Source organism: Triturus cristatus, chromosome 12 (assembly GCF_964204655.1).
Source record: "Triturus cristatus chromosome 12, aTriCri1.1, whole genome shotgun sequence".
In the NCBI taxonomy this organism is placed as follows: Eukaryota; Metazoa; Chordata; class Amphibia; order Caudata; family Salamandridae; genus Triturus; species Triturus cristatus.
In genome coordinates this window covers 661,593,089-661,619,891 of record NC_140595.1, presented here as the reverse complement: position 1 = coordinate 661,619,891, position 26,803 = coordinate 661,593,089, and the positions used below count along the sequence as shown (strand labels likewise).

Sequence of the window (26,803 nt, the reverse complement as noted above, 5' to 3'; positions counted from 1 at the left end):
TATGGGGGAAGACTTTCACATCTCCTTGGTGAAATTTGTAGGGCCTTATAACATCCTTTCTGTGGATGCAGATTCAGTCGGAACAGAGGTCCTAGTCCTCGCTCTGCCTTTCAAAGGAACTGTAAATATGCATGGCTTATTTGGCTTTGCCCGGCATGGCTTGCCCGCCAGGGTGAGAATGGCGTTTGTCAGGCGTTCGTCAGGCGATCGGAAGGGGTGAGGCAATAATTTATAATTCAATGATCTTCATGATATTTTCTTGATAATATGAAAGCAGGAAAGGGAAGCTTGGCAATAAGCAATCCTAAAGCAAGGTGTGACTCCAGGGAAGAATGACTTGAAAACAACATACAGAAAGACTCATGTAAAAAGGCCCTGATGAGGCTTGAACTCATGACCCCTGGTTTACAAGACCAGTGCTCTGCCACTGAGCTACAAGGCCAGTCTGCACGCAGGATGTAAATTGCAACATGTATTCTTACTGAGGTATGAATATATCTATGATTTTGAGACTCTGTATGGAAACGTAGTTGCATATGAATGTCCACGTGCGCGCACACATTGAAGACCATGCTTAAGGCACTTTTTTTGGAAGTATGAAAAACTACATTTTCATATGAGAAAATAAGAGTTTTCGCATTCAAGACCATACCGATAGCTCTAGTTAGTATGTCTGCAATCAGTGACATATAGAGAACCCACTTATTAGAAGTGATCTGTCTCTGTGGGGCAGACATATGTTAACAGTCATTCATTTGAGACGGCCTAAACTTTAGGAGTAAGAGCTGCTTTCTTATCAATCTATTTATCCAAACTGGTTAATAAGCCAGGAGTGAGTGAAAGGCAATCCTCTGGAAACTCCATGAAAGATCTAATTTCTATTACGCACAAAATACTTCACTTTATTTGACATATTTGTTAAAATGGAACAGTCAGATGATCCCATCTAGCGGATCCTGGCTCTGTCTTGAAAGAGAGTGTAATTATACTACAAGAAATGCTGGCCATCAAAAGAGACCCTGATGGCTTTCCGACGAAGGTGGGATTCGAACCCACGCGTGCAGAGCACAATGGATTAGCAGTCCATCGCCTTAACCACTCGGCCACCTCGTCTGCCCTACAGCCCCATCTGAAACCTTGCTTCACAAAAGGTACTGAAGTGTCAATATACTGTACCTAAAAAAGAAAAAAACAGCTGAGGCAAGATCTCACATTCCACGTCTTCCCCAATCAGGGACCTACATTTCATTTTTGGGAAATTCTTACTATGTGCTAATTACAAATATTCATAAGATTCCCCTAGACTTTGTCAGAACTGTCAAGATCTAATTCTATGGGGTTTTGAATAGACAGAGCATATGTTATAGAACAAATATAGAATCTATTCCGTTTGGACTGTATTTTTAATAGTCATGATAACATGCTAGCATGTGAGTCGATCTTGCACAGTGAATGATGGAGCAGTGTCTGTCATCTACTTGGTCAGCTGTAGATGGCTCACCTGGGGAGATGTGAAAAGAGAGAGCTCCAGTGGCGCAATCGGTTAGCGCGCGGTACTTATACAGCAGTACTTGCACTGAGCCATGCCGAGGTTGTGAGTTCGAGCCTCACCTGGAGCAGCCGTGTTGTTTTTCATAAACCATTTCACAAAAAGTAAAGTTTAAACTCAGAGTATGGACGGCCCTTGCTAGAGAGTCTTTACTTCTTATAGGATCTACGTGTCCTACTCCTCTGGGTGCCAAATATCACATATCCTCCGCGATGCTCAGTTTAAACATTCCATGATGTGCCATCTTGCATTTCATGCAAACACCACATCAGTGCATTTAAAAATACATTTGTAGAATAATAAATATGATGAAAACAGTGTTCTCACATGATAACCATAAACTGAAGAGCTGCAAAAAATGCTGTATCAGCTACTTACAATAAAAGGTGACTCGAAAAAACTAGCAAAAGAAGAGCATCATCATATTAAAGGTTCTATTCACCATCTTGAGTTGCACCATAGCAGCTTATGGTGCTTTTCTGCTCAGAGTGTGCCTCCAATCCCACATTCATTTTTAATTTCTTTGCAGTTTAAAAAACAACAATTACTGCTCGAAGTTCACTTTTCAAAACCATTCAACCTATTAAATGTATTTCTCTAACCTATGAATGTGGTCCATGTTCACTTTTCCTCATCTTCATCTCGATACTCCTTTCCCAGAAACCAGGTTCACTTCTTCATTCAACCCACCCATCCAAAGTCACCAAATCTTTGAAGCAAGTCTGCCTATTCTCCCTTTCTCTCTATGTACAAGATACCTTGTATCATTTGAATGGACAGCAGGAGAGAAGGATATTTATGGTGAGTGGGGGTGGGGTTTTGAGGAGTAACCTCATTTGCCTAAGAGCCGGGGTATCTGGGAAAAAAAGTATTTTATGGGGGAAGACTTTCACATCTCCTTGGTGAAATTTGTAGGGCCTTATAACATCCTTTCTGTGGATGCAGATTCAGTCGGAACAGAGGTCCTAGTCCTCGCTCTGCCTTTCAAAGGAACTGTAAATATGCATGGCTTATTTGGCTTTGCCCGGCAGGGCTTGCCCGCCAGGGTGAGAATGGCGTTTGTCAGGCGTTCGTCAGGCGATCGGAAGGGGTGAGGCAATAATTTATAATTCAATGATCTTCATGATATTTTCTTGATAATATGAAAGCAGGAAAGGGAAGCTTGGCAATAAGCAATCCTAAAGCAAGGTGTGACTCCAGGGAAGAATGACTTGAAAACAACATACAGAAAGACTCATGTAAAAAGGCCCTGATGAGGCTTGAACTCATGACCCCTGGTTTACAAGACCAGTGCTCTGCCACTGAGCTACAAGGCCAGTCTGCACGCAGGATGTAAATTGCAACATGTATTCTTACTGAGGTATGAATATATCTATGATTTTGAGACTCTGTATGGAAACGTAGTTGCATATGAATGTCCACGTGCGCGCACACATTGAAGACCATGCTTAAGGCACTTTTTTTGGAAGTATGAAAAACTACATTTTCATATGAGAAAATAAGAGTTTTCGCATTCAAGACCATACCGATAGCTCTAGTTAGTATGTCTGCAATCAGTGACATATAGAGAACCCACTTATTAGAAGTGATCTGTCTCTGTGGGGCAGACATATGTTAACAGTCATTCATTTGAGACGGCCTAAACTTTAGGAGTAAGAGCTGCTTTCTTATCAATCTATTTATCCAAACTGGTTAATAAGCCAGGAGTGAGTGAAAGGCAATCCTCTGGAAACTCCATGAAAGATCTAATTTCTATTACGCACAAAATACTTCACTTTATTTGACATATTTGTTAAAATGGAACAGTCAGATGATCCCATCTAGCGGATCCTGGCTCTGTCTTGAAAGAGAGTGTAATTATACTACAAGAAATGCTGGCCATCAAAAGAGACCCTGATGGCTTTCCGACGAAGGTGGGATTCGAACCCACGCGTGCAGAGCACAATGGATTAGCAGTCCATCGCCTTAACCACTCGGCCACCTCGTCTGCCCTACAGCCCCATCTGAAACCTTGCTTCACAAAAGGTACTGAAGTGTCAATATACTGTACCTAAAAAAGAAAAAAACAGCTGAGGCAAGATCTCACATTCCACGTCTTCCCCCAATCAGGGACCTACATTTCATTTTTGGGAAATTCTTACTATGTGCTAATTACAAATATTCATAAGATTCCCCTAGACTTTGTCAGAACTGTCAAGATCTAATTCTATGGGGTTTTGAATAGACAGAGCATATGTTATAGAACAAATATAGAATCTATTCCGTTTGGACTGTATTTTTAATAGTCATGATAACATGCTAGCATGTGAGTCGATCTTGCACAGTGAATGATGGAGCAGTGTCTGTCATCTACTTGGTCAGCTGTAGATGGCTCACCTGGGGAGATGTGAAAAGAGAGAGCTCCAGTGGCGCAATCGGTTAGCGCGCGGTACTTATACAGCAGTACTTGCACTGAGCCATGCCGAGGTTGTGAGTTCGAGCCTCACCTGGAGCAGCCGTGTTGTTTTTCATAAACCATTTCACAAAAAGTAAAGTTTAAACTCAGAGTATGGACGGCCCTTGCTAGAGAGTCTTTACTTCTTATAGGATCTACGTGTCCTACTCCTCTGGGTGCCAAATATCACATATCCTCCGCGATGCTCGGTTTAAACATTCCATGATGTGCCATCTTGCATTTCATGCAAACACCACATCAGTGCATTTAAAAATACATTTGTAGAATAATAAATATGATGAAAACAGTGTTCTCACATGATAACCATAAACTGAAGAGCTGCAAAAAATGCTGTATCAGCTACTTACAATAAAAGGTGACTCGAAAAAACTAGCAAAAGAAGAGCATCATCATATTAAAGGTTCTATTCACCATCTTGAGTTGCACCATAGCAGCTTATGGTGCTTTTCTGCTCAGAGTGTGCCTCCAATCCCACATTCATTTTTAATTTCTTTGCAGTTTAAAAAACAACAATTACTGCTCGAAGTTCACTTTTCAAAACCATTCAACCTATTAAATGTATTTCTCTAACCTATGAATGTGGTCCATGTTCACTTTTCCTCATCTTCATCTCGATACTCCTTTCCCAGAAACCAGGTTCACTTCTTCATTCAACCCACCCATCCAAAGTCACCAAATCTTTGAAGCAAGTCTGCCTATTCTCCCTTTCTCTCTATGTACAAGATACCTTGTATCATTTGAATGGACAGCAGGAGAGAAGGATATTTATGGTGAGTGGGGGTGGGGTTTTGAGGAGTAACCTCATTTGCCTAAGAGCCGGGGTATCTGGGAAAAAAAGTATTTTATGGGGGAAGACTTTCACATCTCCTTGGTGAAATTTGTAGGGCCTTATAACATCCTTTCTGTGGATGCAGATTCAGTCGGAACAGAGGTCCTAGTCCTCGCTCTGCCTTTCAAAGGAACTGTAAATATGCATGGCTTATTTGGCTTTGCCCGGCAGGGCTTGCCCGCCAGGGTGAGAATGGCGTTTGTCAGGCGTTCGTCAGGCGATCGGAAGGGGTGAGGCAATAATTTATAATTCAATGATCTTCATGATATTTTCTTGATAATATGAAAGCAGGAAAGGGAAGCTTGGCAATAAGCAATCCTAAAGCAAGGTGTGACTCCAGGGAAGAATGACTTGAAAACAACATACAGAAAGACTCATGTAAAAAGGCCCTGATGAGGCTTGAACTCATGACCCCTGGTTTACAAGACCAGTGCTCTGCCACTGAGCTACAAGGCCAGTCTGCACGCAGGATGTAAATTGCAACATGTATTCTTACTGAGGTATGAATATATCTATGATTTTGAGACTCTGTATGGAAACGTAGTTGCATATGAATGTCCACGTGCGCGCACACATTGAAGACCATGCTTAAGGCACTTTTTTTGGAAGTATGAAAAACTACATTTTCATATGAGAAAATAAGAGTTTTCGCATTCAAGACCATACCGATAGCTCTAGTTAGTATGTCTGCAATCAGTGACATATAGAGAACCCACTTATTAGAAGTGATCTGTCTCTGTGGGGCAGACATATGTTAACAGTCATTCATTTGAGACGGCCTAAACTTTAGGAGTAAGAGCTGCTTTCTTATCAATCTATTTATCCAAACTGGTTAATAAGCCAGGAGTGAGTGAAAGGCAATCCTCTGGAAACTCCATGAAAGATCTAATTTCTATTACGCACAAAATACTTCACTTTATTTGAAATATTTGTTAAAATGGAACAGTCAGATGATCCCATCTAGCGGATCCTGGCTCTGTCTTGAAAGAGGGTGTAATTATACTACAAGAAATGCTGGCCATCAAAAGAGACTCTGATGGCTTTCCGACGAAGGTGGGATTCGAACCCACGCGTGCAGAGCACAATGGATTAGCAGTCCATCGCCTTAACCACTCGGCCACCTCGTCTGCCCTACAGCCCCATCTGAAACCTTGCTTCACAAAAGGTACTGAAGTGTCAATATACTGTACCTAAAAAAGAAAAAAACAGCTGAGGCAAGATCTCACATTCCACGTCTTCCCCCAATCAGGGACCTACATTTCATTTTTGGGAAATTCTTACTATGTGCTAATTACAAATATTCATAAGATTCCCCTAGACTTTGTCAGAACTGTCAAGATATAATTCTATGGGGTTTTGAATAGACAGAGCATATGTTATAGGACAATTATAGAATCTATTCCGTTTGGACTGTATTTTTAATAGTCATGATAACATGCTAGCATGTGAGTCGATCTTGCACAGTGAATATTGGAGCAGTGTCTGTCATCTACTTGGTCAGCTGTAGATGGCTCACCTGGGGAGATGTGAAAAGAGAGAGCTCCAGTGGCGCAATCGGTTAGCGCGCGGTACTTATACAGCAGTACTTGCACTGAGCCATGCCGAGGTTGTGAGTTCAAGCCTCACCTGTAGCAGCCGTGTTGATTTTCATAAACCATTTCACAAAAAGTAAAGTTTAAACTCAGAGTATGGACGGCCCTTGAGAGAGTCTTTACTTCTTATAGGATCTACGTGTCCTACTCCTCTGGGTGCCAAATATCACATATCCTCCGCGATGCTCAGTTTAAACATTCCATGATGTGCCATCTTGCATTTCATGCAAACACCACATCAGTGCATTTAAAAATACATTTGTAGAATAATAAATATGATGAAAACAGTGTTCTCACATGATAACCATAAACTGAAGAGCTGCAAAAAATGCTGTATCAGCTACTTACAATAAAAGGTGACTCGAAAAAACTAGCAAAAGAAGAGCATCATCATATTAAAGGTTCTATTCACCATCTTGAGTTGCATCATAGCAACTTATGGTGCTTTTCTGCTCAGAGTGTGCCTCCAATCCCACATTCATTTTTAATTTCTTTGCAGTTTAAAAACCAACAATTACTGCTCGAAGTTCACTTTTCAAAACCATTCAACCTATTAAATGTATTTCTCTAACCTATGAATGTGGTCCATGTTCACTTTTCCTCATCTTCATCTCGATTAGGCCTGGGCGAAGCACTACGCTACGCTCGCGTAGTTTGCGAAGTTCGCGCTACTTCGCACTACGCGAACTGCACGTAGCACAGTGCGAACACGCGTAGCGTAGTGTTGCGTAGTGCTGCGGTCATTTTTTGCTTGCTCGCGGTCCTCAACGTCAAGTTGGCGACCGCGAGCAAGCAAAATGACATCCTGGCGAGACTTTTTCCTTGTTCGCGATCGCGAGCATGGAAAATAAACCTCCCGGCGAGATTCCCAACGCGAGAAGGTCAGGTTTCTCATTGCGAGGGGTCGCGTATGCTCGCGACCGCTCGCGATGAGAAACTACCAGTTCGCGTTGAGAAAGCTGCAGCTCGAGTAAAAATCTACTCGAGCAGCAGAAAACTACAGCTCGCACTGTGCAAGATGCCATTTTCAATGATTGCACAGTGCCGGTTGCTTGTCCGCACTGTGCAATCATTGAAAACAACATCTTGCACAGTGCGAACATGTTACTTCGCAGTTCGCGAAGTGCTACGCGTAGCTCGCGTAGTGCGAACTTCACTTTGCGTAGCTTCGCGAAGTGCTACTTCGCGAACTACGCCCACCCTTAATCTCGATACTCCTTTCCCAGAAACCAGGTTCACTTCTTCATTCAACCCACCCATCCAAGGTCACCAAATCTTTGAAGCAAGTCTGCCTATTCTCCCTTTCTCTCTATGTACAAGATACCTTGTATCATTTGAATGGACAGCAGGAGAGAAGGATATTTATGGTGAGTGGGGGTGGGGTTTTGAGGAGTAACCTCATTTGCCTAAGAGCCGGGGTATCTGGGAAAAAAAGTATTTTATGGGGGAAGACTTTCACATCTCCTTGGTGAAATTTGTAGGGCCTTATAACATCCTTTCTGTGGACGCAGATTCAGTCGGAACAGAGGTCCTAGTCCTCGCTCTGCCTTTCAAAGGAACTGTAAATATGCATGGCTTATTTGGCTTTGCCCGGCAGGGTGAGAATGGCGTTTATCAGGCGTTCGTCAGGCGATCGGAAGGGGTGAGGCAATAATTTATAATTCAATGATCTTCATGATATTTTCTTGATAATATGAAAGCAGGAAAGGGAAGCTTGGCAATAAGCAATCCTAAAGCAAGGTGTGACTCCAGGGAAGAATGACTTGAAAACAACATACAGAAAGACTCATGTAAAAAGGCCCTGATGAGGCTTGAACTCATGACCCCTGGTTTACAAGACCAGTGCTCTGCCACTGAGCTACAAGGCCAGTCTGCACGAAGCATGTAAATTGCAACATGTATTCTTACTGAGGTATGAATATATCTATGATTTTGAGACTCTGTATGGAAACGTAGTTGCATATGAATGTCCACGTGCGCGCACACATTGAAGACCATGCTTAAGGCACTTTTTTTGGAAGTATGAAAAACTACATTTTCATATGAGAAAATAAGAGTTTTCGCATTCAAGACCATACCGATAGCTCTAGTTAGTATGTCTGCAATCAGTGACATATAGAGAACCCACTTATTAGAAGTGATCTGTCTCTGTGGGGCAGACATATGTTAACAGTCATTCATTTGAGACGGCCTAAACTTTAGGAGTAAGAGCTGCTTTCTTTTCAATCTATTTATCCAAACTGGTTAATAAGCCAGGAGTGAGTGAAAGGCAATCCTCTGGAAACTCCATGAAAGATATAATTTCTATTACGCACAAAATACTTCACTTTATTTGACATATTTGTTAAAATGGAACAGTCAGATGATCCCATCTAGCGGATCCTGGCTCTGTCTTGAAAGAGAGTGTAATTATACTACAAGAAATGCTGGCCATCAAAAGAGACTCTGATGGCTTTCCGACGAAGGTGGGATTCGAACCCACGCGTGCAGAGCACAATGGATTAGCAGTCCATCGCTTTAACCACTCGGCCACCTCGTCTGCCCTACAGCCCCATCTGAAACCTTGCTTCACAAAAGGTACTGAAGTGTCAATATACTGTACCTAAAAAAGAAAAAAACAGCTGAGGCAAGATCTCACATTCCACGTCTTCCCCCAATCAGGGACCTACATTTCATTTTTGGGAAATTCTTACTATGTGCTAATTACAAATATTCATAAGATTCCCCTAGACTTTGTCAGAACTGTCAAGATATAATTCTATGGGGTTTTGAATAGACAGAGCATATGTTATAGGACAATTATAGAATCTATTCCGTTTGGACTGTATTTTTAATAGTCATGATAACATGCTAGCATGTGAGTCGATCTTGCACAGTGAATGATGGAGCAGTGTCTGTCATCTACTTGGTCAGCTGTAGATGGCTCACCTGGGGAGATGTGAAAAGAGAGAGCTCCAGTGGCGCAATCGGTTAGCGCGCGGTACTTATACAGCAGTACTTGCACTGAGCCATGCCGAGGTTGTGAGTTCGAGCCTCACCTTTAGCAGCCGTGTTGATTTTCATAAACCATTTCACAAAAAGTAAAGTTTAAACTCAGAGTATGGACGGCCCTTGCTAGAGAGTCTTTACTTCTTATAGGATCTACGTGTCCTACTCCTCTGGGTGCCAAATATCACATATCCTCCGCGATGCTCAGTTTAAACATTCCATGATGTGCCATCTTGCATTTCATGCAAACACCACATCAGTGCATTTAAAAATATATTTGTAGAATAATAAATATGATGAAAACAGTGTTCTCACATGATAACCATAAACTGAAGAGCTGCAAAAAATGCTGTATCAGCTACTTACAATAAAAGGTGACTCAAAAAAAGTAGCAAAAGAAGAGCATCATCATATTAAAGGTTCTATTCACCATCTTGAGTTGCACCATAGCAGCTTATGGTGCTTTTCTGCTCAGAGTGTGCCTCCAATCCCACATTCATTTTTAATTTCTTTGCAGTTTAAAAAACAACAATTACTGCTCGAAGTTCACTTTTCAAAACCATTCAACCTATTAAATGTATTTCTCTAACCTATGAATGTGGTCCATGTTCACTTTTCCTCATCTTCATCTCGATACTCCTTTGCCAGAAACCAGGTTCACTTCTTCATTCAACCCACCCATCCAAGGTCACCAAATCTTTGAAGCAAGTCTGCCTATTCTCCCTTTCTCTCTATGTACAAGATACCTTGTATCATTTGAATGGACAGCAGGAGAGAAGGATATTTATGGTGAGTGGGGGTGGTGTTTTGAGGAGTAACCTCATTTGCCTAAGAGCCGGGGTATCTGGGAAAAAAAGTATTTTATGGGGGAAGACTTTCACATCTCCTTGGTGAAATTTGTAGGGCCTTATAACATCCTTTCTGTGGATGCAGATTCAGTCGGAACAGAGGTCCTAGTCCTCGCTCTGCCTTTCAAAGGAACTGTAAATATGCATGGCTTATTTGGCTTTGCCCGGCAGGGCTTGCCCGGCAGGGTGAGAATGGCGTTTGTCAGGCGTTCGTCAGGCGATCGGAAGGGGTGAGGCAATAATTTATAATTCAATGATCTTCATGATATTTTCTTGATAATATGAAAGCAGGAAAGGGAAGCTTGGCAATAAGCAATCCTAAAGCAAGGTGTAACTCCAGGGAAGAATGACTTGAAAACAACATACAGAAAGACTCATGTAAAAAGGCCCTGATGAGGCTTGAACTCATGACCCCTGGTTTACAAGACCAGTGCTCTGCCACTGAGCTACAAGGCCAGTCTGCACGCAGGATGTAAATTGCAACATGTATTCTTACTGAGGTATGAATATATCTATGATTTTGAGACTCTGTATGGAAACGTAGTTGCATATGAATGTCCACGTGCGCGCACACATTGAAGACCATGCTTAAGGCACTTTTTTTGGAAGTATGAAAAACTACATTTTCATATGAGAAAATAAGAGTTTTCGCATTCAAGACCATACCGATAGCTCTAGTTAGTATGTCTGCAATCAGTGACATATAGAGAACCCACTTATTAGAAGTGATCTGTCTCTGTGGGGCAGACATATGTTAACAGTCATTCATTTGAGACGGCCTAAACTTTAGGAGTAAGAGCTGCTTTCTTATCAATCTATTTATCCAAACTGGTTAATAAGCCAGGAGTGAGTGAAAGGCAATCCTCTGGAAACTCCATGAAAGATCTAATTTCTATTACGCACAAAATACTTCACTTTATTTGACATATTTGTTAAAATGGAACAGTCAGATGATCCCATCTAGCGGATCCTGGCTCTGTCTTGAAAGAGAGTGTAATTATACTACAAGAAATGCTGGCCATCAAAAGAGACACTGATGGCTTTCCGACGAAGGTGGGATTCGAACCCACGCGTGCAGAGCACAATGGATTAGCAGTCCATCGCCTTAACCACTCGGCCACCTCGTCTGCCCTACAGCCCCATCTGAAACCTTGCTTCACAAAAGGTACTGAAGTGTCAATATACTGTACCTAAAAAAGAAAAAAACAGCTGAGGCAAGATCTCACATTCCACGTCTTCCCCCAATCAGGGACCTACATTTCATTTTTGGGAAATTCTTACTATGTGCTAATTACAAATATTCATAAGATTCCCCTAGACTTTGTCAGAACTGTCAAGATATAATTCTATGGGGTTTTGAATAGACAGAGCATATGTTATAGGACAATTATAGAATCTATTCCGTTTGGACTGTATTTTTAATAGTCATGATAACATGCTAGCATGTGAGTCGATCTTGCACAGTGAATGATGGAGCAGTGTCTGTCATCTACTTGGTCAGCTGTAGATGGCTCACCTGGGGAGATGTGAAAAGAGAGAGCTCCAGTGGCGCAATCGGTTAGCGCGCGGTACTTATACAGCAGTACTTGCACTGAGCCATGCCGAGGTTGTGAGTTCGAGCCTCACCTGGAGCAGCCGTGTTGTTTTTCATAAACCATTTCACAAAAAGTAAAGTTTAAACTCAGAGTATGGACGGCCCTTGCTAGAGAGTCTTTACTTCTTATAGGATCTACGTGTCCTACTCCTCTGGGTGCCAAATATCACATATCCTCCGCGATGCTCAGTTTAAACATTCCATGATGTGCCATCTTGCATTTCATGCAAACACCACATCAGTGCATTTAAAAATACATTTGTAGAATAATAAATATGATGAAAACTGTGTTCTCACATGATAACCATAAACTGAAGTGCTGCAAAAAATGCTGGATCAGCTACTTACAATAAAAGGTGACTCGAAAAAACTAGCAAAAGAAGAGCATCATCATATTAAAGGTTCTATTCACCATCTTGAGTTGCACCATAGCAGCTTATGGTGCTTTTCTGTTCAGAGTGTGCCTCCAATCCCACATTCATTTTTAATTTCTTTGCAGTTTAAAAACCAACAATTACTGCTCGAAGTTCACTTTTCAAAACCATTCAACCTATTAAATGTATTTCTCTAACCTATGAATGTGGTCCATGTTCACTTTTCCTCATCTTCATCTCGATACTCCTTTCCCAGAAACCAGGTTCACTTCTTCATTCAACCCACCCATCCAAAGTCACCAAATCTTTGAAGCAAGTCTGCCTATTCTCCCTTTCTCTCTATGTACAAGATACCTTGTATCATTTGAATGGACAGCAGGAGAGAAGGATATTTATGGTGAGTGGGGGTGGTGTTTTGAGGAGTAACCTCATTTGCCTAAGAGCCGGGGTATCTGGGAAAAAAAGTATTTTATGGGGGAAGACTTTCACATCTCCTTGGTGAAATTTGTAGGGCCTTATAACATCCTTTCTGTGGATGCAGATTCAGTCGGAACAGAGGTCCTAGTCCTCGCTCTGCCTTTCAAAGGAACTGTAAATATGCATGGCTTATTTGGCTTTGCCCGGCAGTGCTTGCCCGGCAGGGTGAGAATGGCGTTTGTCAGGCGTTCGTCAGGCGATCGGAAGGGGTGAGGCAATAATGTATAATTCAATGATCTTCATGATATTTTCTTGATAATATGAAAGCAGGAAAGGGAAGCTTGGCAATAAGCAATCCTAAAGCAAGGTGTGACTCCAGGGAAGAATGACTTGAAAACAACATACAGAAAGACTCATGTAAAAAGGCCCTGATGAGGCTTGAACTCATGACCCCTGGTTTACAAGACCAGTGCTCTGCCACTGAGCTACAAGGCCAGTCTGCACGCAGGATGTAAATTGCAACATGTATTCTTACTGAGGTATGAATATATCTATGATTTTGAGACTCTGTATGGAAACGTAGTTGCATATGAATGTCCACGTGCGCGCACACATTGAAGACCATGCTTAAGGCACTTTTTTTGGAAGTATGAAAAACTACATTTTCATATGAGAAAATAAGAGTTTTCGCATTCAAGACCATACCGATAGCTCTAGTTAGTATGTCTGCAATCAGTGACATATAGAGAACCCACTTATTAGAAGTGATCTGTCTCTGTGGGGCAGACATATGTTAACAGTCATTCATTTGAGACGGCCTAAACTTTAGGAGTAAGAGCTGCTTTCTTATCAATCTATTTATCCAAACTGGTTAATAAGCCAGGAGTGAGTGAAAGGCAATCCTCTGGAAACTCCATGAAAGATCTAATTTCTATTACGCACAAAATACTTCACTTTATTTGACATATTTGTTAAAATGGAACAGTCAGATGATCCCATCTAGCGGATCCTGGCTCTGTCTTGAAAGAGAGTGTAATTATACTACAAGAAATGCTGGCCATCAAAAGAGACTCTGATGGCTTTCCGACGAAGGTGGGATTCGAAACCACGCGTGCAGAGCACAATGGATTAGCAGTCCATCGCCTTAACCACTCGGCCACCTCGTCTGCCCTACAGCCCCATCTGAAACCTTGCTTCACAAAAGGTACTGAAGTGTCAATATACTGTACCTAAAAAAGAAAAAAACAGCTGAGGCAAGATCTCACATTCCACGTCTTCCCCCAATCAGGGACCTACATTTCATTTTTGGGAAATTCTTACTATGTGCTAATTACAAATATTCATAAGATTCCCCTAGACTTTGTCAGAACTGTCAAGATATAATTCTATGGGGTTTTGAATAGACAGAGCATATGTTATAGGACAATTATAGAATCTATTCCGTTTGGACTGTATTTTTAATAGTCATGATAACATGCTAGCATGTGAGTCGATCTTGCACAGTGAATGATGGAGCAGTGTCTGTCATCTACTTGGTCAGCTGTAGATGGCTCACCTGGGGAGATGTGAAAAGAGAGAGCTCCAGTGGCGCAATCGGTTAGCGCGCGGTACTTATACAGCAGTACTTGCACTGAGCCATGCCGAGGTTGTGAGTTCGAGCCTCACCTGGAGCAGCCGTGTTGTTTTTCATAAACCATTTCACAAAAAGTAAAGTTTAAACTCAGAGTATGGACGGCCCTTGCTAGAGAGTCTTTACTTCTTATAGGATCTACGTGTCCTACTCCTCTGGGTGCCAAATATCACATATCCTCCGCGATGCTCAGTTTAAACATTCCATGATGTGCCATCTTGCATTTCATGCAAACACCACATCAGTGCATTTAAAAATACATTTGTAGAATAATAAATATGATGAAAACTGTGTTCTCACATGATAACCATAAACTGAAGTGCTGCAAAAAATGCTGGATCAGCTACTTACAATAAAAGGTGACTCGAAAAAACTAGCAAAAGAAGAGCATCATCATATTAAAGGTTCTATTCACCATCTTGAGTTGCACCATAGCAGCTTATGGTGCTTTTCTGTTCAGAGTGTGCCTCCAATCCCACATTCATTTTTAATTTCTTTGCAGTTTAAAAACCAACAATTACTGCTCGAAGTTCACTTTTCAAAACCATTCAACCTATTAAATGTATTTCTCTAACCTATGAATGTGGTCCATGTTCACTTTTCCTCATCTTCATCTCGATACTCCTTTCCCAGAAACCAGGTTCACTTCTTCATTCAACCCACCCATCCAAAGTCACCAAATCTTTGAAGCAAGTCTGCCTATTCTCCCTTTCTCTCTATGTACAAGATACCTTGTATCATTTGAATGGACAGCAGGAGAGAAGGATATTTATGGTGAGTGGGGGTGGTGTTTTGAGGAGTAACCTCATTTGCCTAAGAGCCGGGGTATCTGGGAAAAAAAGTATTTTATGGGGGAAGACTTTCACATCTCCTTGGTGAAATTTGTAGGGCCTTATAACATCCTTTCTGTGGATGCAGATTCAGTCGGAACAGAGGTCCTAGTCCTCGCTCTGCCTTTCAAAGGAACTGTAAATATGCATGGCTTATTTGGCTTTGCCCGGCAGTGCTTGCCCGGCAGGGTGAGAATGGCGTTTGTCAGGCGTTCGTCAGGCGATCGGAAGGGGTGAGGCAATAATGTATAATTCAATGATCTTCATGATATTTTCTTGATAATATGAAAGCAGGAAAGGGAAGCTTGGCAATAAGCAATCCTAAAGCAAGGTGTGACTCCAGGGAAGAATGACTTGAAAACAACATACAGAAAGACTCATGTAAAAAGGCCCTGATGAGGCTTGAACTCATGACCCCTGGTTTACAAGACCAGTGCTCTGCCACTGAGCTACAAGGCCAGTCTGCACGCAGGATGTAAATTGCAACATGTATTCTTACTGAGGTATGAATATATCTATGATTTTGAGACTCTGTATGGAAACGTAGTTGCATATGAATGTCCACGTGCGCGCACACATTGAAGACCATGCTTAAGGCACTTTTTTTGGAAGTATGAAAAACTACATTTTCATATGAGAAAATAAGAGTTTTCGCATTCAAGACCATACCGATAGCTCTAGTTAGTATGTCTGCAATCAGTGACATATAGAGAACCCACTTATTAGAAGTGATCTGTCTCTGTGGGGCAGACATATGTTAACAGTCATTCATTTGAGACGGCCTAAACTTTAGGAGTAAGAGCTGCTTTCTTATCAATCTATTTATCCAAACTGGTTAATAAGCCAGGAGTGAGTGAAAGGCAATCCTCTGGAAACTCCATGAAAGATCTAATTTCTATTACGCACAAAATACTTCACTTTATTTGACATATTTGTTAAAATGGAACAGTCAGATGATCCCATCTAGCGGATCCTGGCTCTGTCTTGAAAGAGAGTGTAATTATACTACAAGAAATGCTGGCCATCAAAAGAGACTCTGATGGCTTTCCGACGAAGGTGGGATTCGAAACCACGCGTGCAGAGCACAATGGATTAGCAGTCCATCGCCTTAACCACTCGGCCACCTCGTCTGCCCTACAGCCCCATCTGAAACCTTGCTTCACAAAAGGTACTGAAGTGTCAATATACTGTACCTAAAAAAGAAAAAAACAGCTGAGGCAAGATCTCACATTCCACGTCTTCCCCCAATCAGGGACCTACATTTCATTTTTGGGAAATTCTTACTATGTGCTAATTACAAATATTCATAAGATTCCCCTAGACTTTGTCAGAACTGTCAAGATATAATTCTATGGGGTTTTGAATAGACAGAGCATATGTTATAGGACAATTATAGAATCTATTCCGTTTGGACTGTATTTTTAATAGTCATGATAACATGCTAGCATGTGAGTCGATCTTGCACAGTGAATGATGGAGCAGTGTCTGTCATCTACTTGGTCAGCTGTAGATGGCTCACCTGGGGAGATGTGAAAAGAGAGAGCTCCAGTGGCGCAATCGGTTAGCGCGCGGTACTTATACAGCAGTACTTGCACTGAGCCATGCCGAGGTTGTGAGTTCGAGCCTCACCTGGAGCAGCCGTGTTGTTTTTCATAAACCATTTCACAAAAAGTAAAGTTTAAACTCAGAGTATGGACGGCCCTTGCTAGAGAGTCTTTACTTCTTATAGGATCTACGTGTCCTACTCCTCTGGGTGCCAAATATCACATATCCTCCGCGATGCTCAGTTTAAACATTCCATGATGTGCCATCTTGCATTTCATGCAAACACCACATCAGTGCATTTAAAAATACATTTGTAGAATAATAAATATGATGAAAACTGTGTTCTCACATGATAACCATAAACTGAAGTGCTGCAAAAAATGCTGGATCAGCTACTTACAATAAAAGGTGACTCGAAAAAACTAGCAAAAGAAGAGCATCATCATATTAAAGGTTCTATTCACCATCTTGAGTTGCACCATAGCAGCTTATGGTGCTTTTCTGTTCAGAGTGTGCCTCCAATCCCACATTCATTTTTAATTTCTTTGCAGTTTAAAAACCAACAATTACTGCTCGAAGTTCACTTTTCAAAACCATTCAACCTATTAAATGTATTTCTCTAACCTATGAATGTGGTCCATGTTCACTTTTCCTCATCTTCATCTCGATACTCCTTTCCCAGAAACCAGGTTCACTTCTTCATTCAACCCACCCATCCAAAGTCACCAAATCTTTGAAGCAAGTCTGCCTATTCTCCCTTTCTCTCTATGTACAAGATACCTTGTATCATTTGAATGGACAGCAGGAGAGAAGGATATTTATGGTGAGTGGGGGTGGTGTTTTGAGGAGTAACCTCATTTGCCTAAGAGCCGGGGTATCTGGGAAAAAAAGTATTTTATGGGGGAAGACTTTCACATCTCCTTGGTGAAATTTGTAGGGCCTTATAACATCCTTTCTGTGGATGCAGATTCAGTCGGAACAGAGGTCCTAGTCCTCGCTCTGCCTTTCAAAGGAACTGTAAATATGCATGGCTTATTTGGCTTTGCCCGGCAGGGCTTGCCCGGCAGGGTGAGAATGGCGTTTGTCAGGCGTTCGTCAGGCGATCGGAAGGGGTGAGGCAATAATGTATAATTCAATGATCTTCATGATATTTTCTTGATAATATGAAAGCAGGAAAGGGAAGCTTGGCAATAAGCAATCCTAAAGCAAGGTGTGACTCCAGGGAAGAATGACTTGAAAACAACATACAGAAAGACTCATGTAAAAAGGCCCTGATGAGGCTTGAACTCATGACCCCTGGTTTACAAGACCAGTGCTCTGCCACTGAGCTACAAGGCCAGTCTGCACGCAGGATGTAAATTGCAACATGTATTCTTACTGAGGTATGAATATATCTATGATTTTGAGACTCTGTATGGAAACGTAGTTGCATATGAATGTCCACGTGCGCGCACACATTGAAGACCATGCTTAAGGCACTTTTTTTGGAAGTATGAAAAACTACATTTTCATATGAGAAAATAAGAGTTTTCGCATTCAAGACCATACCGATAGCTCTAGTTAGTATGTCTGCAATCAGTGACATATAGAGAACCCACTTATTAGAAGTGATCTGTCTCTGTGGGGCAGACATATGTTAACAGTCATTCATTTGAGACGGCCTAAACTTTAGGAGTAAGAGCTGCTTTCTTATCAATCTATTTATCCAAACTGGTTAATAAGCCAGGAGTGAGTGAAAGGCAATCCTCTGGAAACTCCATGAAAGATCTAATTTCTATTACGCACAAAATACTTCACTTTATTTGACATATTTGTTAAAATGGAACAGTCAGATGATCCCATCTAGCGGATCCTGGCTCTGTCTTGAAAGAGAGTGTAATTATACTACAAGAAATGCTGGCCATCAAAAGAGACTCTGATGGCTTTCCGACGAAGGTGGGATTCGAAACCACGCGTGCAGAGCACAATGGATTAGCAGTCCATCGCCTTAACCACTCGGCCACCTCGTCTGCCCTACAGCCCCATCTGAAACCTTGCTTCACAAAAGGTACTGAAGTGTCAATATACTGTACCTAAAAAAGAAAAAAACAGCTGAGGCAAGATCTCACATTCCACGTCTTCCCCCAATCAGGGACCTACATTTCATTTTTGGGAAATTCTTACTATGTGCTAATTACAAATATTCATAAGATTCCCCTAGACTTTGTCAGAACTGTCAAGATATAATTCTATGGGGTTTTGAATAGACAGAGCATATGTTATAGGACAATTATAGAATCTATTCCGTTTGGACTGTATTTTTAATAGTCATGATAACATGCTAGCATGTGAGTCGATCTTGCACAGTGAATGATGGAGCAGTGTCTGTCATCTACTTGGTCAGCTGTAGATGGCTCACCTGGGGAGATGTGAAAAGAGAGAGCTCCAGTGGCGCAATCGGTTAGCGCGCGGTACTTATACAGCAGTACTTGCACTGAGCCATGCCGAGGTTGTGAGTTCGAGCCTCACCTGTAGCAGCCGTGTTGATTTTCATAAACCATTTCACAAAAAGTAAAGTTTAAACTCAGAGTATGGACGGCCCTTGCTAGAGAGTCTTTACTTCTTATAGGATCTACGTGTCCTACTCCTCTGGGTGCCAAATATCACATATCCTCCGCGATGCTCAGTTTAAACATTCCATGATGTGCCATCTTGCATTTCATGCAAACACCACATCAGTGCATTTAAAAATACATTTGTAGAATAATAAATATGATGAAAACAGTGTTCTCACATGATAACCATAAACTGAAGAGCTGCAAAAAATGCTGTATCAGCTACTTACAATAAAAGGTGACTCGAAAAAACTAGCAAAAGAACAGCATCATCATATTAAAGGTTCTATTCACCATCTTGAGTTGCACCATAGCAGCTTATGGTGCTTTTCTGCTCAGAGTGTGCCTCCAATCCCACATTCATTTTTAATTTCTTTGCAGTTTAAAAACCAACAATTACTGCTCGAAGTTCACTTTTCAAAACCATTCAACCTATTAAATGTATTTCTCTAACCTATGAATGTGGTCCATGTTCACTTTTCCTCATCTTCATCTCGATACTCCTTTCCCAGAAACCAGGTTCACTTCTTCATTCAACCCACCCATCCAAGGTCACCAAATCTTTGAAGCAAGTCTGCCTATTCTCCCTTTCTCTCTATGTACAAGATACCTTGTATCATTTGAATGGACAGCAGGAGAGAAGGATATTTATGGTGAGTGGGGGTGGGGTTTTGAGGAGTAACCTCATTTGCCTAAGAGCCGGGGTATCTGGGAAAAAAAGTATTTTATGGGGGAAGACTTTCACATCTCCTTGGTGAAATTTGTAGGGCCTTATAACATCCTTTCTGTGGATGCAGATTCAGTCGGAACAGAGGTCCTAGTCCTCGCTCTGCCTTTCAAAGGAACTGTAAATATGCATGGCTTATTTGGCTTTGCCCGGCAGGGCTTGCCCGGCAGGGTGAGAATGGCGTTTGTCAGGCGTTCGTCAGGCGATCGGAAGGGGTGATGCAATAATTTATAATTCAATGATCTTCATGATATTTTCTTGATAATATGAAAGCAGGAAAGGGAAGCTTGGCAATAAGCAATCCTAAAGCAAGGTGTGACTCCAGGGAAGAATGACTTGAAAACAACATACAGAAAGACTCATGTAAAAAGGCCCTGATGAGGCTTGAACTCATGACCCCTGGTTTTCAAGACCAGTGCTCTGCCACTGAGCTACAAGGCCAGTCTGCACGCAGGATGTAAATTGCAACATGTATTCTTACTGAGGTATGAATATATCTATGATTTTGAGACTCTGTATGGAAACGTAGTTGCATATGAATGTCCACGTGCGCGCACACATTGAAGACCATGCTTAAGGCACTTTTTTTGGAAGTATGAAAAACTACATTTTCATATGAGAAAATAAGAGTTTTCGCATTCAAGACCATACCGATAGCTCTAGTTAGTATGTCTGCAATCAGTGACATATAGAGAACCCACTTATTAGAAGTGATCTGTCTCTGTGGGGCAGACATATGTTAACAGTCATTCATTTGAGACTGCCTAAACTTTAGGAGTAAGAGCTGCTTTCTTATCAATCTATTTATCCAAACTGGTTCATAAGCCAGGAGTGAGTGAAAGGCAATCCTCTGGAAACTCCATGAAAGATCTAATTTCTATTACGCACAAAATACTTCACTTTATTTGACATATTTGTTAATATGGAACAGTCAGATGATCCCATCTAGCGGATCCTGGCTCTGTCTTGAAAGAGAGTGTAATTATACTACAAGAAATGCTGGCCATCAAAAGAGACTCTGATGGCTTTCCAACGAAGGTGGGATTCGAACCCACGCATGCAGAGCACAATGGATTAGCAGTCCATCGCCTTAACCACTCGGCCACCTCGTCTGCCCTACAGCCCCATCTGAAACCTTGCTTCACAAAAGGTACTGAAGTGTCAATATACTGTACCTAAAAAAGAAAAAAACAGCTGAGGCAAGATCTCACATTCCACGTCTTCCCCCAATCAGGGACCTACATTTCATTTTTTGGAAATTCTTACTATGTGCTAATTACAAATATTCATAAGATTCCCCTAGACTTTGTCAGAACTGTCAAGATATAATTCTATGGGGTTTTGAATAGACAGAGCATATGTTATAGGACAATTATAGAATCTATTCCGTTTGGACTGTATTTTTAATAGTCATGATAACATGCTAGCATGTGAGTCGATCTTGCACAGTGAATGATGGAGCAGTGTCTGTCATGTACTTGGTCAGCTGTAGATGGCTCACCTGGGGAGATGTGAAAAGAGAGAGCTCCAGTGGCGCAATCGGTTAGCGCGCGGTACTTATACAGCAGTACTTGCACTGAGCCATGCTGAGGTTGTGAGTTCGAGCCTCACCTGGAGCAGCCGTGTTGTTTTTCATAAACCATTTCACAAAAGGTAAAGTTTAAACTCAGAGTATGGACGGCCCTTGCTAGAGAGTCTTTACTTCTTATAGGATCTACGTGTCCTACTCCTCTGGGTGCCAAATATCACATATCCTCCGCGATGCTCAGTTTAAACATTCCATGATGTGCCATCTTGCATTTCATGCAAACACCACATCAGTGCATTTAAAAATACATTTGTAGAATAATAAATATGATGAAAACTGTGTTCTCACATGATAACCATAAACTGAAGAGCTGCAAAAAATGCTGTATCAGCTACTTACAATAAAAGGTGACTCGAAAAAACTAGCAAAAGAAGAGCATCATCATATTAAAGGTTCTATTCACCATCTTGAGTTGCACCATAGCAGCTTATGGTGCTTTTCTGTTCAGAGTGTGCCTCCAATCCCACATTCATTTTTAATTTCTTTGCAGTTTAAAAACCAACAATTACTGCTCGAAGTTCACTTTTCAAAACCATTCAACCTATTAAATGTATTTCTCTAACCTATGAATGTGGTCCATGTTCACTTTTCCTCATCTTCATCTCGATACTCCTTTCCCAGAAACCAGGTTCACTTCTTCATTCAACCCACCCATCCAAAGTCACCAAATCTTTGAAGCAAGTCTGCCTATTCTCCCTTTCTCTCTATGTACAAGATACCTTGTATCATTTGAATGGACAGCAGGAGAGAAGGATATTTATGGTGAGTGGGGGTGGGGTTTTGAGGAGTAACCTCATTTGCCTAAGAGCCGGGGTATCTGGGAAAAAAAGTATTTTATGGGGGAAGACTTTCACATCTCCTTGGTGAAATTTGTAGGGCCTTATAACATCCTTTCTGTGGATGCAGATTCAGTCGGAACAGAGGTCCTAGTCCTCGCTCTGCCTTTCAAAGGAACTGTAAATATGCATGGCTTATTTGGCTTTGCCCGGCAGGGCTTGCCCGGCAGGGTGAGAATGGCGTTTGTCAGGCGTTCGTCAGGCGATCGGAAGGGGTGAGGCAATAATTTATAATTCAATGATCTTCATGATATTTTTTTGATAATATGAAAGCAGGAAAGGGAAGCTTGGCAATAAGCAATCCTAAAGCAAGGTGTGGCTCCAGGGAAGAATGACTTGAAAACAACATACAGAAAGACTCATGTAAAAAGGCCCTGATGAGGCTTGAACTCATGACCCCTGGTTTACAAGACCAGTGCTCTGCCACTGAGCTACAAGGCCAGTCTGCACGCAGGATGTAAATTGCAACATGTATTCTTACTGAGGTATGAATATATCTATGATTTTGAGACTCTGTATGGAAACGTAGTTGCATATGAATGTCCACGTGTGCGCACACATTGAAGACCATGCTTAAGGCACTTTTTTTGGAAGTATGAAAAACTACATTTTCATATGAGAAAATAAGAGTTTTCGCATTCAAGACCATACCGATAGCTCTAGTTAGTATGTCTGCAATCAGTTACATATAGAGAACCCACTTATTAGAAGTGATCTGTCTCTGTGGGGCAGACATATGTTAACAGTCATTCATTTGAGACGGCCTAAACTTTAGGAGTAAGAGCTGCTTTCTTATCAATCTATTTATCCAAACTGGTTAATAAGCCAGGAGTGAGTGAAAGGCAATCCTCTGGAAACTCCATGAAAGATCTAATTTCTATTACGCACAAAATACTTCACTTTATTTGACATATTTGTTAAAATGGAACAGTCAGATGATCCCATCTAGCGGATCCTGGCTCTGTCTTGAAAGAGAGTGTAATTATACTACAAGAAATGCTGGCCATCAAAAGATACTCTGATGGCTTTCCGACGAAGGTGGGATTCGAACCCACGCGTGCAGAGCACAATGGATTAGCAGTCCATCGCCTTAACCACTCGGCCACCTCGTCTGCCCTACAGCCCCATCTGAAACCTTGCTTCACAAAAGGTACTGAAGTGTCAATATACTGTACCTAAAAAAGAAAAAAACAGCTGAGGCAAGATCTCACATTCCACGTCTTCCCCCAATCAGGGACCTACATTTCATTTTTGGGAAATTCTTACTATGTGCTAATTACAAATATTCATAAGATTCCCCTAGACTTTGTCAGAACTGTCAAGATATAATTCTATGGGGTTTTGAATAGACAGAGCATATGTTATAGGACAATTATAGAATCTATTCCGTTTGGACTGTATTTTTAATAGTCATGATAACATGCTAGCATGTGAGTCGATCTTGCACAGTGAATGATGGAGCAGTGTCTGTCATCTACTTGGTCAGCTGTAGATGGCTCACCTGGGGAGATGTGAAAAGAGAGAGCTCCAGTGGCGCAATCGGTTAGCGCGCGGTACTTATACAGCAGTACTTGCACTGAGCCATGCCGAGGTTGTGAGTTCGAGCCTCACCTGTAGCAGCCGTGTTGATTTTCATAAACCATTTCACAAAAAGTAAAGTTAAACTCAGAGTATGGACGGCCCTTGCTAGAGAGTCTTTACTTCTTATAGGATCTACGTGTCCTACTCCTCTGGGTGCCAAATATCACATATCCTCCGCGATGCTCAGTTTAAACATTCCATGATGTGCCATCTTGCATTTCATGCAAACACCACATCAGTGCATTTAAAAATACATTTGTAGAATAATAAATATGATGAAAACAGTGTTCTCACATGATAACCATAAACTGAAGAGCTGCAAAAAATGCTGTATCAGCTACTTACAATAAAAGGTGACTCGAAAAAACTAGCAAAAGAACAGCATCATCATATTAAAGGTTCTATTCACCATCTTGAGTTGCACCATAGCAGCTTATGGTGCTTTTCTGCTCAGAGTGTGCCTCCAATCCCACATTCATTTTGAATTTCTTTGCAGTTTAAAAACCAACAATTACTGCTCGAAGTTCACTTTTCAAAACCATTCAACCTATTAAATGTATTTCTCTAACCTATGAATGTGGTCCATGTTCACTTTTCCTCATCTTCATCTCGATACTCCTTTCCCAGAAACCAGGTTCACTTCTTCATTCAACCCACCCATCCAAGGTCACCAAATCTTTGAAGCAAGTCTGCCTATTCTCCCTTTCTCTCTATGTACAAGATACCTTGTATCATTTGAATGGACAGCAGGAGAGAAGGATATTTATGGTGAGTGGGGGTGGGGTTTTGAGGAGTAACCTCATTTGCCTAAGAGCCGGGGTATCTGGGAAAAAAAGTATTTTATGGGGGAAGACTTTCACATCTCCTTGGTGAAATTTGTAGGGCCTTATAACATCCTTTCTGTGGATGCAGATTCAGTCGGAACAGAGGTCCTAGTCCTCGCTCTGCCTTTCAAAGGAACTGTAAATATGCATGGCTTATTTGGCTTTGCCCGGCAGGGCTTGCCCGGCAGGGTGAGAATGGCGTTTGTCAGGCGTTCGTCAGGCGATCGGAAGGGGTGATGCAATAATTTATAATTCAATGATCTTCATGATATTTTCTTGATAATATGAAAGCAGGAAAGGGAAGCTTGGCAATAAGCAATCCTAAAGCAAGGTGTGACTCCAGGGAAGAATGACTTGAAAACAACATACAGAAAGACTCATGTAAAAAGGCCCTGATGAGGCTTGAACTCATGACCCCTGGTTTTCAAGACCAGTGCTCTGCCACTGAGCTACAAGGCCAGTCTGCACGCAGGATGTAAATTGCAACATGTATTCTTACTGAGGTATGAATATATCTATGATTTTGAGACTCTGTATGGAAACGTAGTTGCATATGAATGTCCACGTGCGCGCACACATTGAAGACCATGCTTAAGGCACTTTTTTTGGAAGTATGAAAAACTACATTTTCATATGAGAAAATAAGAGTTTTCGCATTCAAGACCATACCGATAGCTCTAGTTAGTATGTCTGTAATCAGTGACATATAGAGAACCCACTTATTAGAAGTGATCTGTCTCTGTGGGGCAGACATATGTTAACAGTCATTCATTTGAGACGGCCTAAACTTTAGGAGTAAGAGCTGCTTTCTTATCAATCTATTTATCCAAACTGGTTAATAAGCCAGGAGTGAGTGAAAGGCAATCCTCTGGAAACTCCATGAAAGATCTAATTTCTATTACGCACAAAATACTTCACTTTATTTGACATATTTGTTAAAATGGAACAGTCAGATGATCCCATCTAGCGGATCCTGGCTCTGTCTTGAAAGAGAGTGTAATTATACTACAAGAAATGCTGGCCATCAAAAGAGACTCTGATGGCTTTCCGACGAAGGTGGGATTTGAACCCACGCGTGCAGAGCACAATGGATTAGCAGTCCATCGCCTTAACCACTCGGCCACCTCGTCTGCCCTACAGCCCCATCTGAAACCTTGTTTCACAAAAGGTACTGAAGTGTCAATATACTGTACCTAAAAAAGAAAAAAACAGCTGAGGCAAGATCTCACATTCCACGTCTTCCCCCAATCAGGGACCTACATTTCATTTTTGGGAAATTCTTACTATGTGCTAATTACAAATATTCATAAGATTCCCCTAGACTTTGTCAGAACTGTCAAGATATAATTCTATGGGGTTTTGAATAGACAGAGCATATGTTATAGGACAATTATAGAATCTATTCCGTTTGGACTGTATTTTTAATAGTCATGATAACATGCTAGCATGTGAGTCGATCTTGCACAGTGAATGATGGAGCAGTGTCTGTCATCTACTTGGTCAGCTGTAGATGGCTCACCTGGGGAGATGTGCAAAGAGAGAGCTCCAGTGGCGCAATCGGTTAGCGCGCGGTACTTATACAGCAGTACTTGCACTGAGCCATGCCGAGGTTGTGAGTTCGAGCCTCACCTGGAGCAGCCGTGTTGTTTTTCATAAACCATTTCACAAAAAGTAAAGTTTAAACTCAGAGTATGGACGGCCCTTGCTAGAGAGTCTTTACTTCTTATAGGATCTACGTGTCCTACTCCTCTGGGTGCCAAATATCACATATCCTCCGCGATGCTCAGTTTAAACATTCCATGATGTGCCATCTTGCATTTCATGCAAACACCACATCAGTGCATTTAAAAATACATTTGTAGAATAATAAATATGATGAAAACAGTGTTCTCACATGATAACCATAAACTGAAGAGCTGCAAAAAATGCTGTATCAGCTACTTACAATAAAAGGTGACTCGAAAAAACTAGCAAAAGAAGAGCATCATCATATTAAAGGTTC

At 41.5% G+C, this 26,803-nt stretch overlaps 24 non-coding genes across 24 annotated transcripts; 7 read left to right on the top strand and 17 right to left on the bottom strand.

Moving 5' to 3' along the window:
• Positions 1–370: 370 nt before the first annotated feature.
• On the bottom strand, positions 371–442 carry TRNAT-UGU (transfer RNA threonine (anticodon UGU)). Its single transcript has one exon. It is a non-coding gene; the product is annotated as a tRNA-Thr (tRNA).
• Positions 443–1,031: 589 nt separating this feature from the next.
• On the bottom strand, positions 1,032–1,113 carry TRNAS-GCU (transfer RNA serine (anticodon GCU)). The gene has a single exon. It is a non-coding gene; the product is annotated as a tRNA-Ser (tRNA).
• Positions 1,114–1,524: 411 nt separating this feature from the next.
• On the top strand, positions 1,525–1,619 carry TRNAI-UAU (transfer RNA isoleucine (anticodon UAU)). Its single transcript has 2 exons — positions 1,525–1,562; positions 1,584–1,619. It is a non-coding gene; the product is annotated as a tRNA-Ile (tRNA).
• A 1,174-nt stretch (positions 1,620–2,793) lies between these two features.
• On the bottom strand, positions 2,794–2,865 carry TRNAT-UGU (transfer RNA threonine (anticodon UGU)). The gene has a single exon. It is a non-coding gene; the product is annotated as a tRNA-Thr (tRNA).
• A 589-nt stretch (positions 2,866–3,454) lies between these two features.
• TRNAS-GCU (transfer RNA serine (anticodon GCU)) lies at positions 3,455–3,536 on the bottom strand. The gene has a single exon. It is a non-coding gene; the product is annotated as a tRNA-Ser (tRNA).
• Positions 3,537–3,948: 412 nt separating this feature from the next.
• On the top strand, positions 3,949–4,043 carry TRNAI-UAU (transfer RNA isoleucine (anticodon UAU)). Its single transcript has 2 exons — positions 3,949–3,986; positions 4,008–4,043. It is a non-coding gene; the product is annotated as a tRNA-Ile (tRNA).
• Positions 4,044–5,217: 1,174 nt separating this feature from the next.
• On the bottom strand, positions 5,218–5,289 carry TRNAT-UGU (transfer RNA threonine (anticodon UGU)). Its single transcript has one exon. It is a non-coding gene; the product is annotated as a tRNA-Thr (tRNA).
• A 589-nt stretch (positions 5,290–5,878) lies between these two features.
• Positions 5,879–5,960, bottom strand: TRNAS-GCU (transfer RNA serine (anticodon GCU)). Its single transcript has one exon. It is a non-coding gene; the product is annotated as a tRNA-Ser (tRNA).
• Positions 5,961–8,221: 2,261 nt separating this feature from the next.
• Positions 8,222–8,293, bottom strand: TRNAT-UGU (transfer RNA threonine (anticodon UGU)). Its single transcript has one exon. It is a non-coding gene; the product is annotated as a tRNA-Thr (tRNA).
• Positions 8,294–10,645: 2,352 nt separating this feature from the next.
• Positions 10,646–10,717, bottom strand: TRNAT-UGU (transfer RNA threonine (anticodon UGU)). Its single transcript has one exon. It is a non-coding gene; the product is annotated as a tRNA-Thr (tRNA).
• A 589-nt stretch (positions 10,718–11,306) lies between these two features.
• TRNAS-GCU (transfer RNA serine (anticodon GCU)) lies at positions 11,307–11,388 on the bottom strand. The gene has a single exon. It is a non-coding gene; the product is annotated as a tRNA-Ser (tRNA).
• Positions 11,389–11,800: 412 nt separating this feature from the next.
• On the top strand, positions 11,801–11,895 carry TRNAI-UAU (transfer RNA isoleucine (anticodon UAU)). Its single transcript has 2 exons — positions 11,801–11,838; positions 11,860–11,895. It is a non-coding gene; the product is annotated as a tRNA-Ile (tRNA).
• Positions 11,896–13,069: 1,174 nt separating this feature from the next.
• Positions 13,070–13,141, bottom strand: TRNAT-UGU (transfer RNA threonine (anticodon UGU)). The gene has a single exon. It is a non-coding gene; the product is annotated as a tRNA-Thr (tRNA).
• A 1,083-nt stretch (positions 13,142–14,224) lies between these two features.
• TRNAI-UAU (transfer RNA isoleucine (anticodon UAU)) lies at positions 14,225–14,319 on the top strand. Its single transcript has 2 exons — positions 14,225–14,262; positions 14,284–14,319. It is a non-coding gene; the product is annotated as a tRNA-Ile (tRNA).
• A 1,174-nt stretch (positions 14,320–15,493) lies between these two features.
• Positions 15,494–15,565, bottom strand: TRNAT-UGU (transfer RNA threonine (anticodon UGU)). Its single transcript has one exon. It is a non-coding gene; the product is annotated as a tRNA-Thr (tRNA).
• A 1,083-nt stretch (positions 15,566–16,648) lies between these two features.
• TRNAI-UAU (transfer RNA isoleucine (anticodon UAU)) lies at positions 16,649–16,743 on the top strand. Its single transcript has 2 exons — positions 16,649–16,686; positions 16,708–16,743. It is a non-coding gene; the product is annotated as a tRNA-Ile (tRNA).
• A 1,174-nt stretch (positions 16,744–17,917) lies between these two features.
• On the bottom strand, positions 17,918–17,989 carry TRNAT-UGU (transfer RNA threonine (anticodon UGU)). The gene has a single exon. It is a non-coding gene; the product is annotated as a tRNA-Thr (tRNA).
• Positions 17,990–20,341: 2,352 nt separating this feature from the next.
• TRNAS-UGA (transfer RNA serine (anticodon UGA)) lies at positions 20,342–20,413 on the bottom strand. Its single transcript has one exon. It is a non-coding gene; the product is annotated as a tRNA-Ser (tRNA).
• A 1,083-nt stretch (positions 20,414–21,496) lies between these two features.
• TRNAI-UAU (transfer RNA isoleucine (anticodon UAU)) lies at positions 21,497–21,591 on the top strand. Its single transcript has 2 exons — positions 21,497–21,534; positions 21,556–21,591. It is a non-coding gene; the product is annotated as a tRNA-Ile (tRNA).
• A 1,174-nt stretch (positions 21,592–22,765) lies between these two features.
• Positions 22,766–22,837, bottom strand: TRNAT-UGU (transfer RNA threonine (anticodon UGU)). The gene has a single exon. It is a non-coding gene; the product is annotated as a tRNA-Thr (tRNA).
• A 589-nt stretch (positions 22,838–23,426) lies between these two features.
• Positions 23,427–23,508, bottom strand: TRNAS-GCU (transfer RNA serine (anticodon GCU)). The gene has a single exon. It is a non-coding gene; the product is annotated as a tRNA-Ser (tRNA).
• A 1,680-nt stretch (positions 23,509–25,188) lies between these two features.
• Positions 25,189–25,260, bottom strand: TRNAS-UGA (transfer RNA serine (anticodon UGA)). The gene has a single exon. It is a non-coding gene; the product is annotated as a tRNA-Ser (tRNA).
• Positions 25,261–25,849: 589 nt separating this feature from the next.
• Positions 25,850–25,931, bottom strand: TRNAS-GCU (transfer RNA serine (anticodon GCU)). The gene has a single exon. It is a non-coding gene; the product is annotated as a tRNA-Ser (tRNA).
• Positions 25,932–26,343: 412 nt separating this feature from the next.
• TRNAI-UAU (transfer RNA isoleucine (anticodon UAU)) lies at positions 26,344–26,438 on the top strand. Its single transcript has 2 exons — positions 26,344–26,381; positions 26,403–26,438. It is a non-coding gene; the product is annotated as a tRNA-Ile (tRNA).
• Positions 26,439–26,803: the final 365 nt, after the last annotated feature.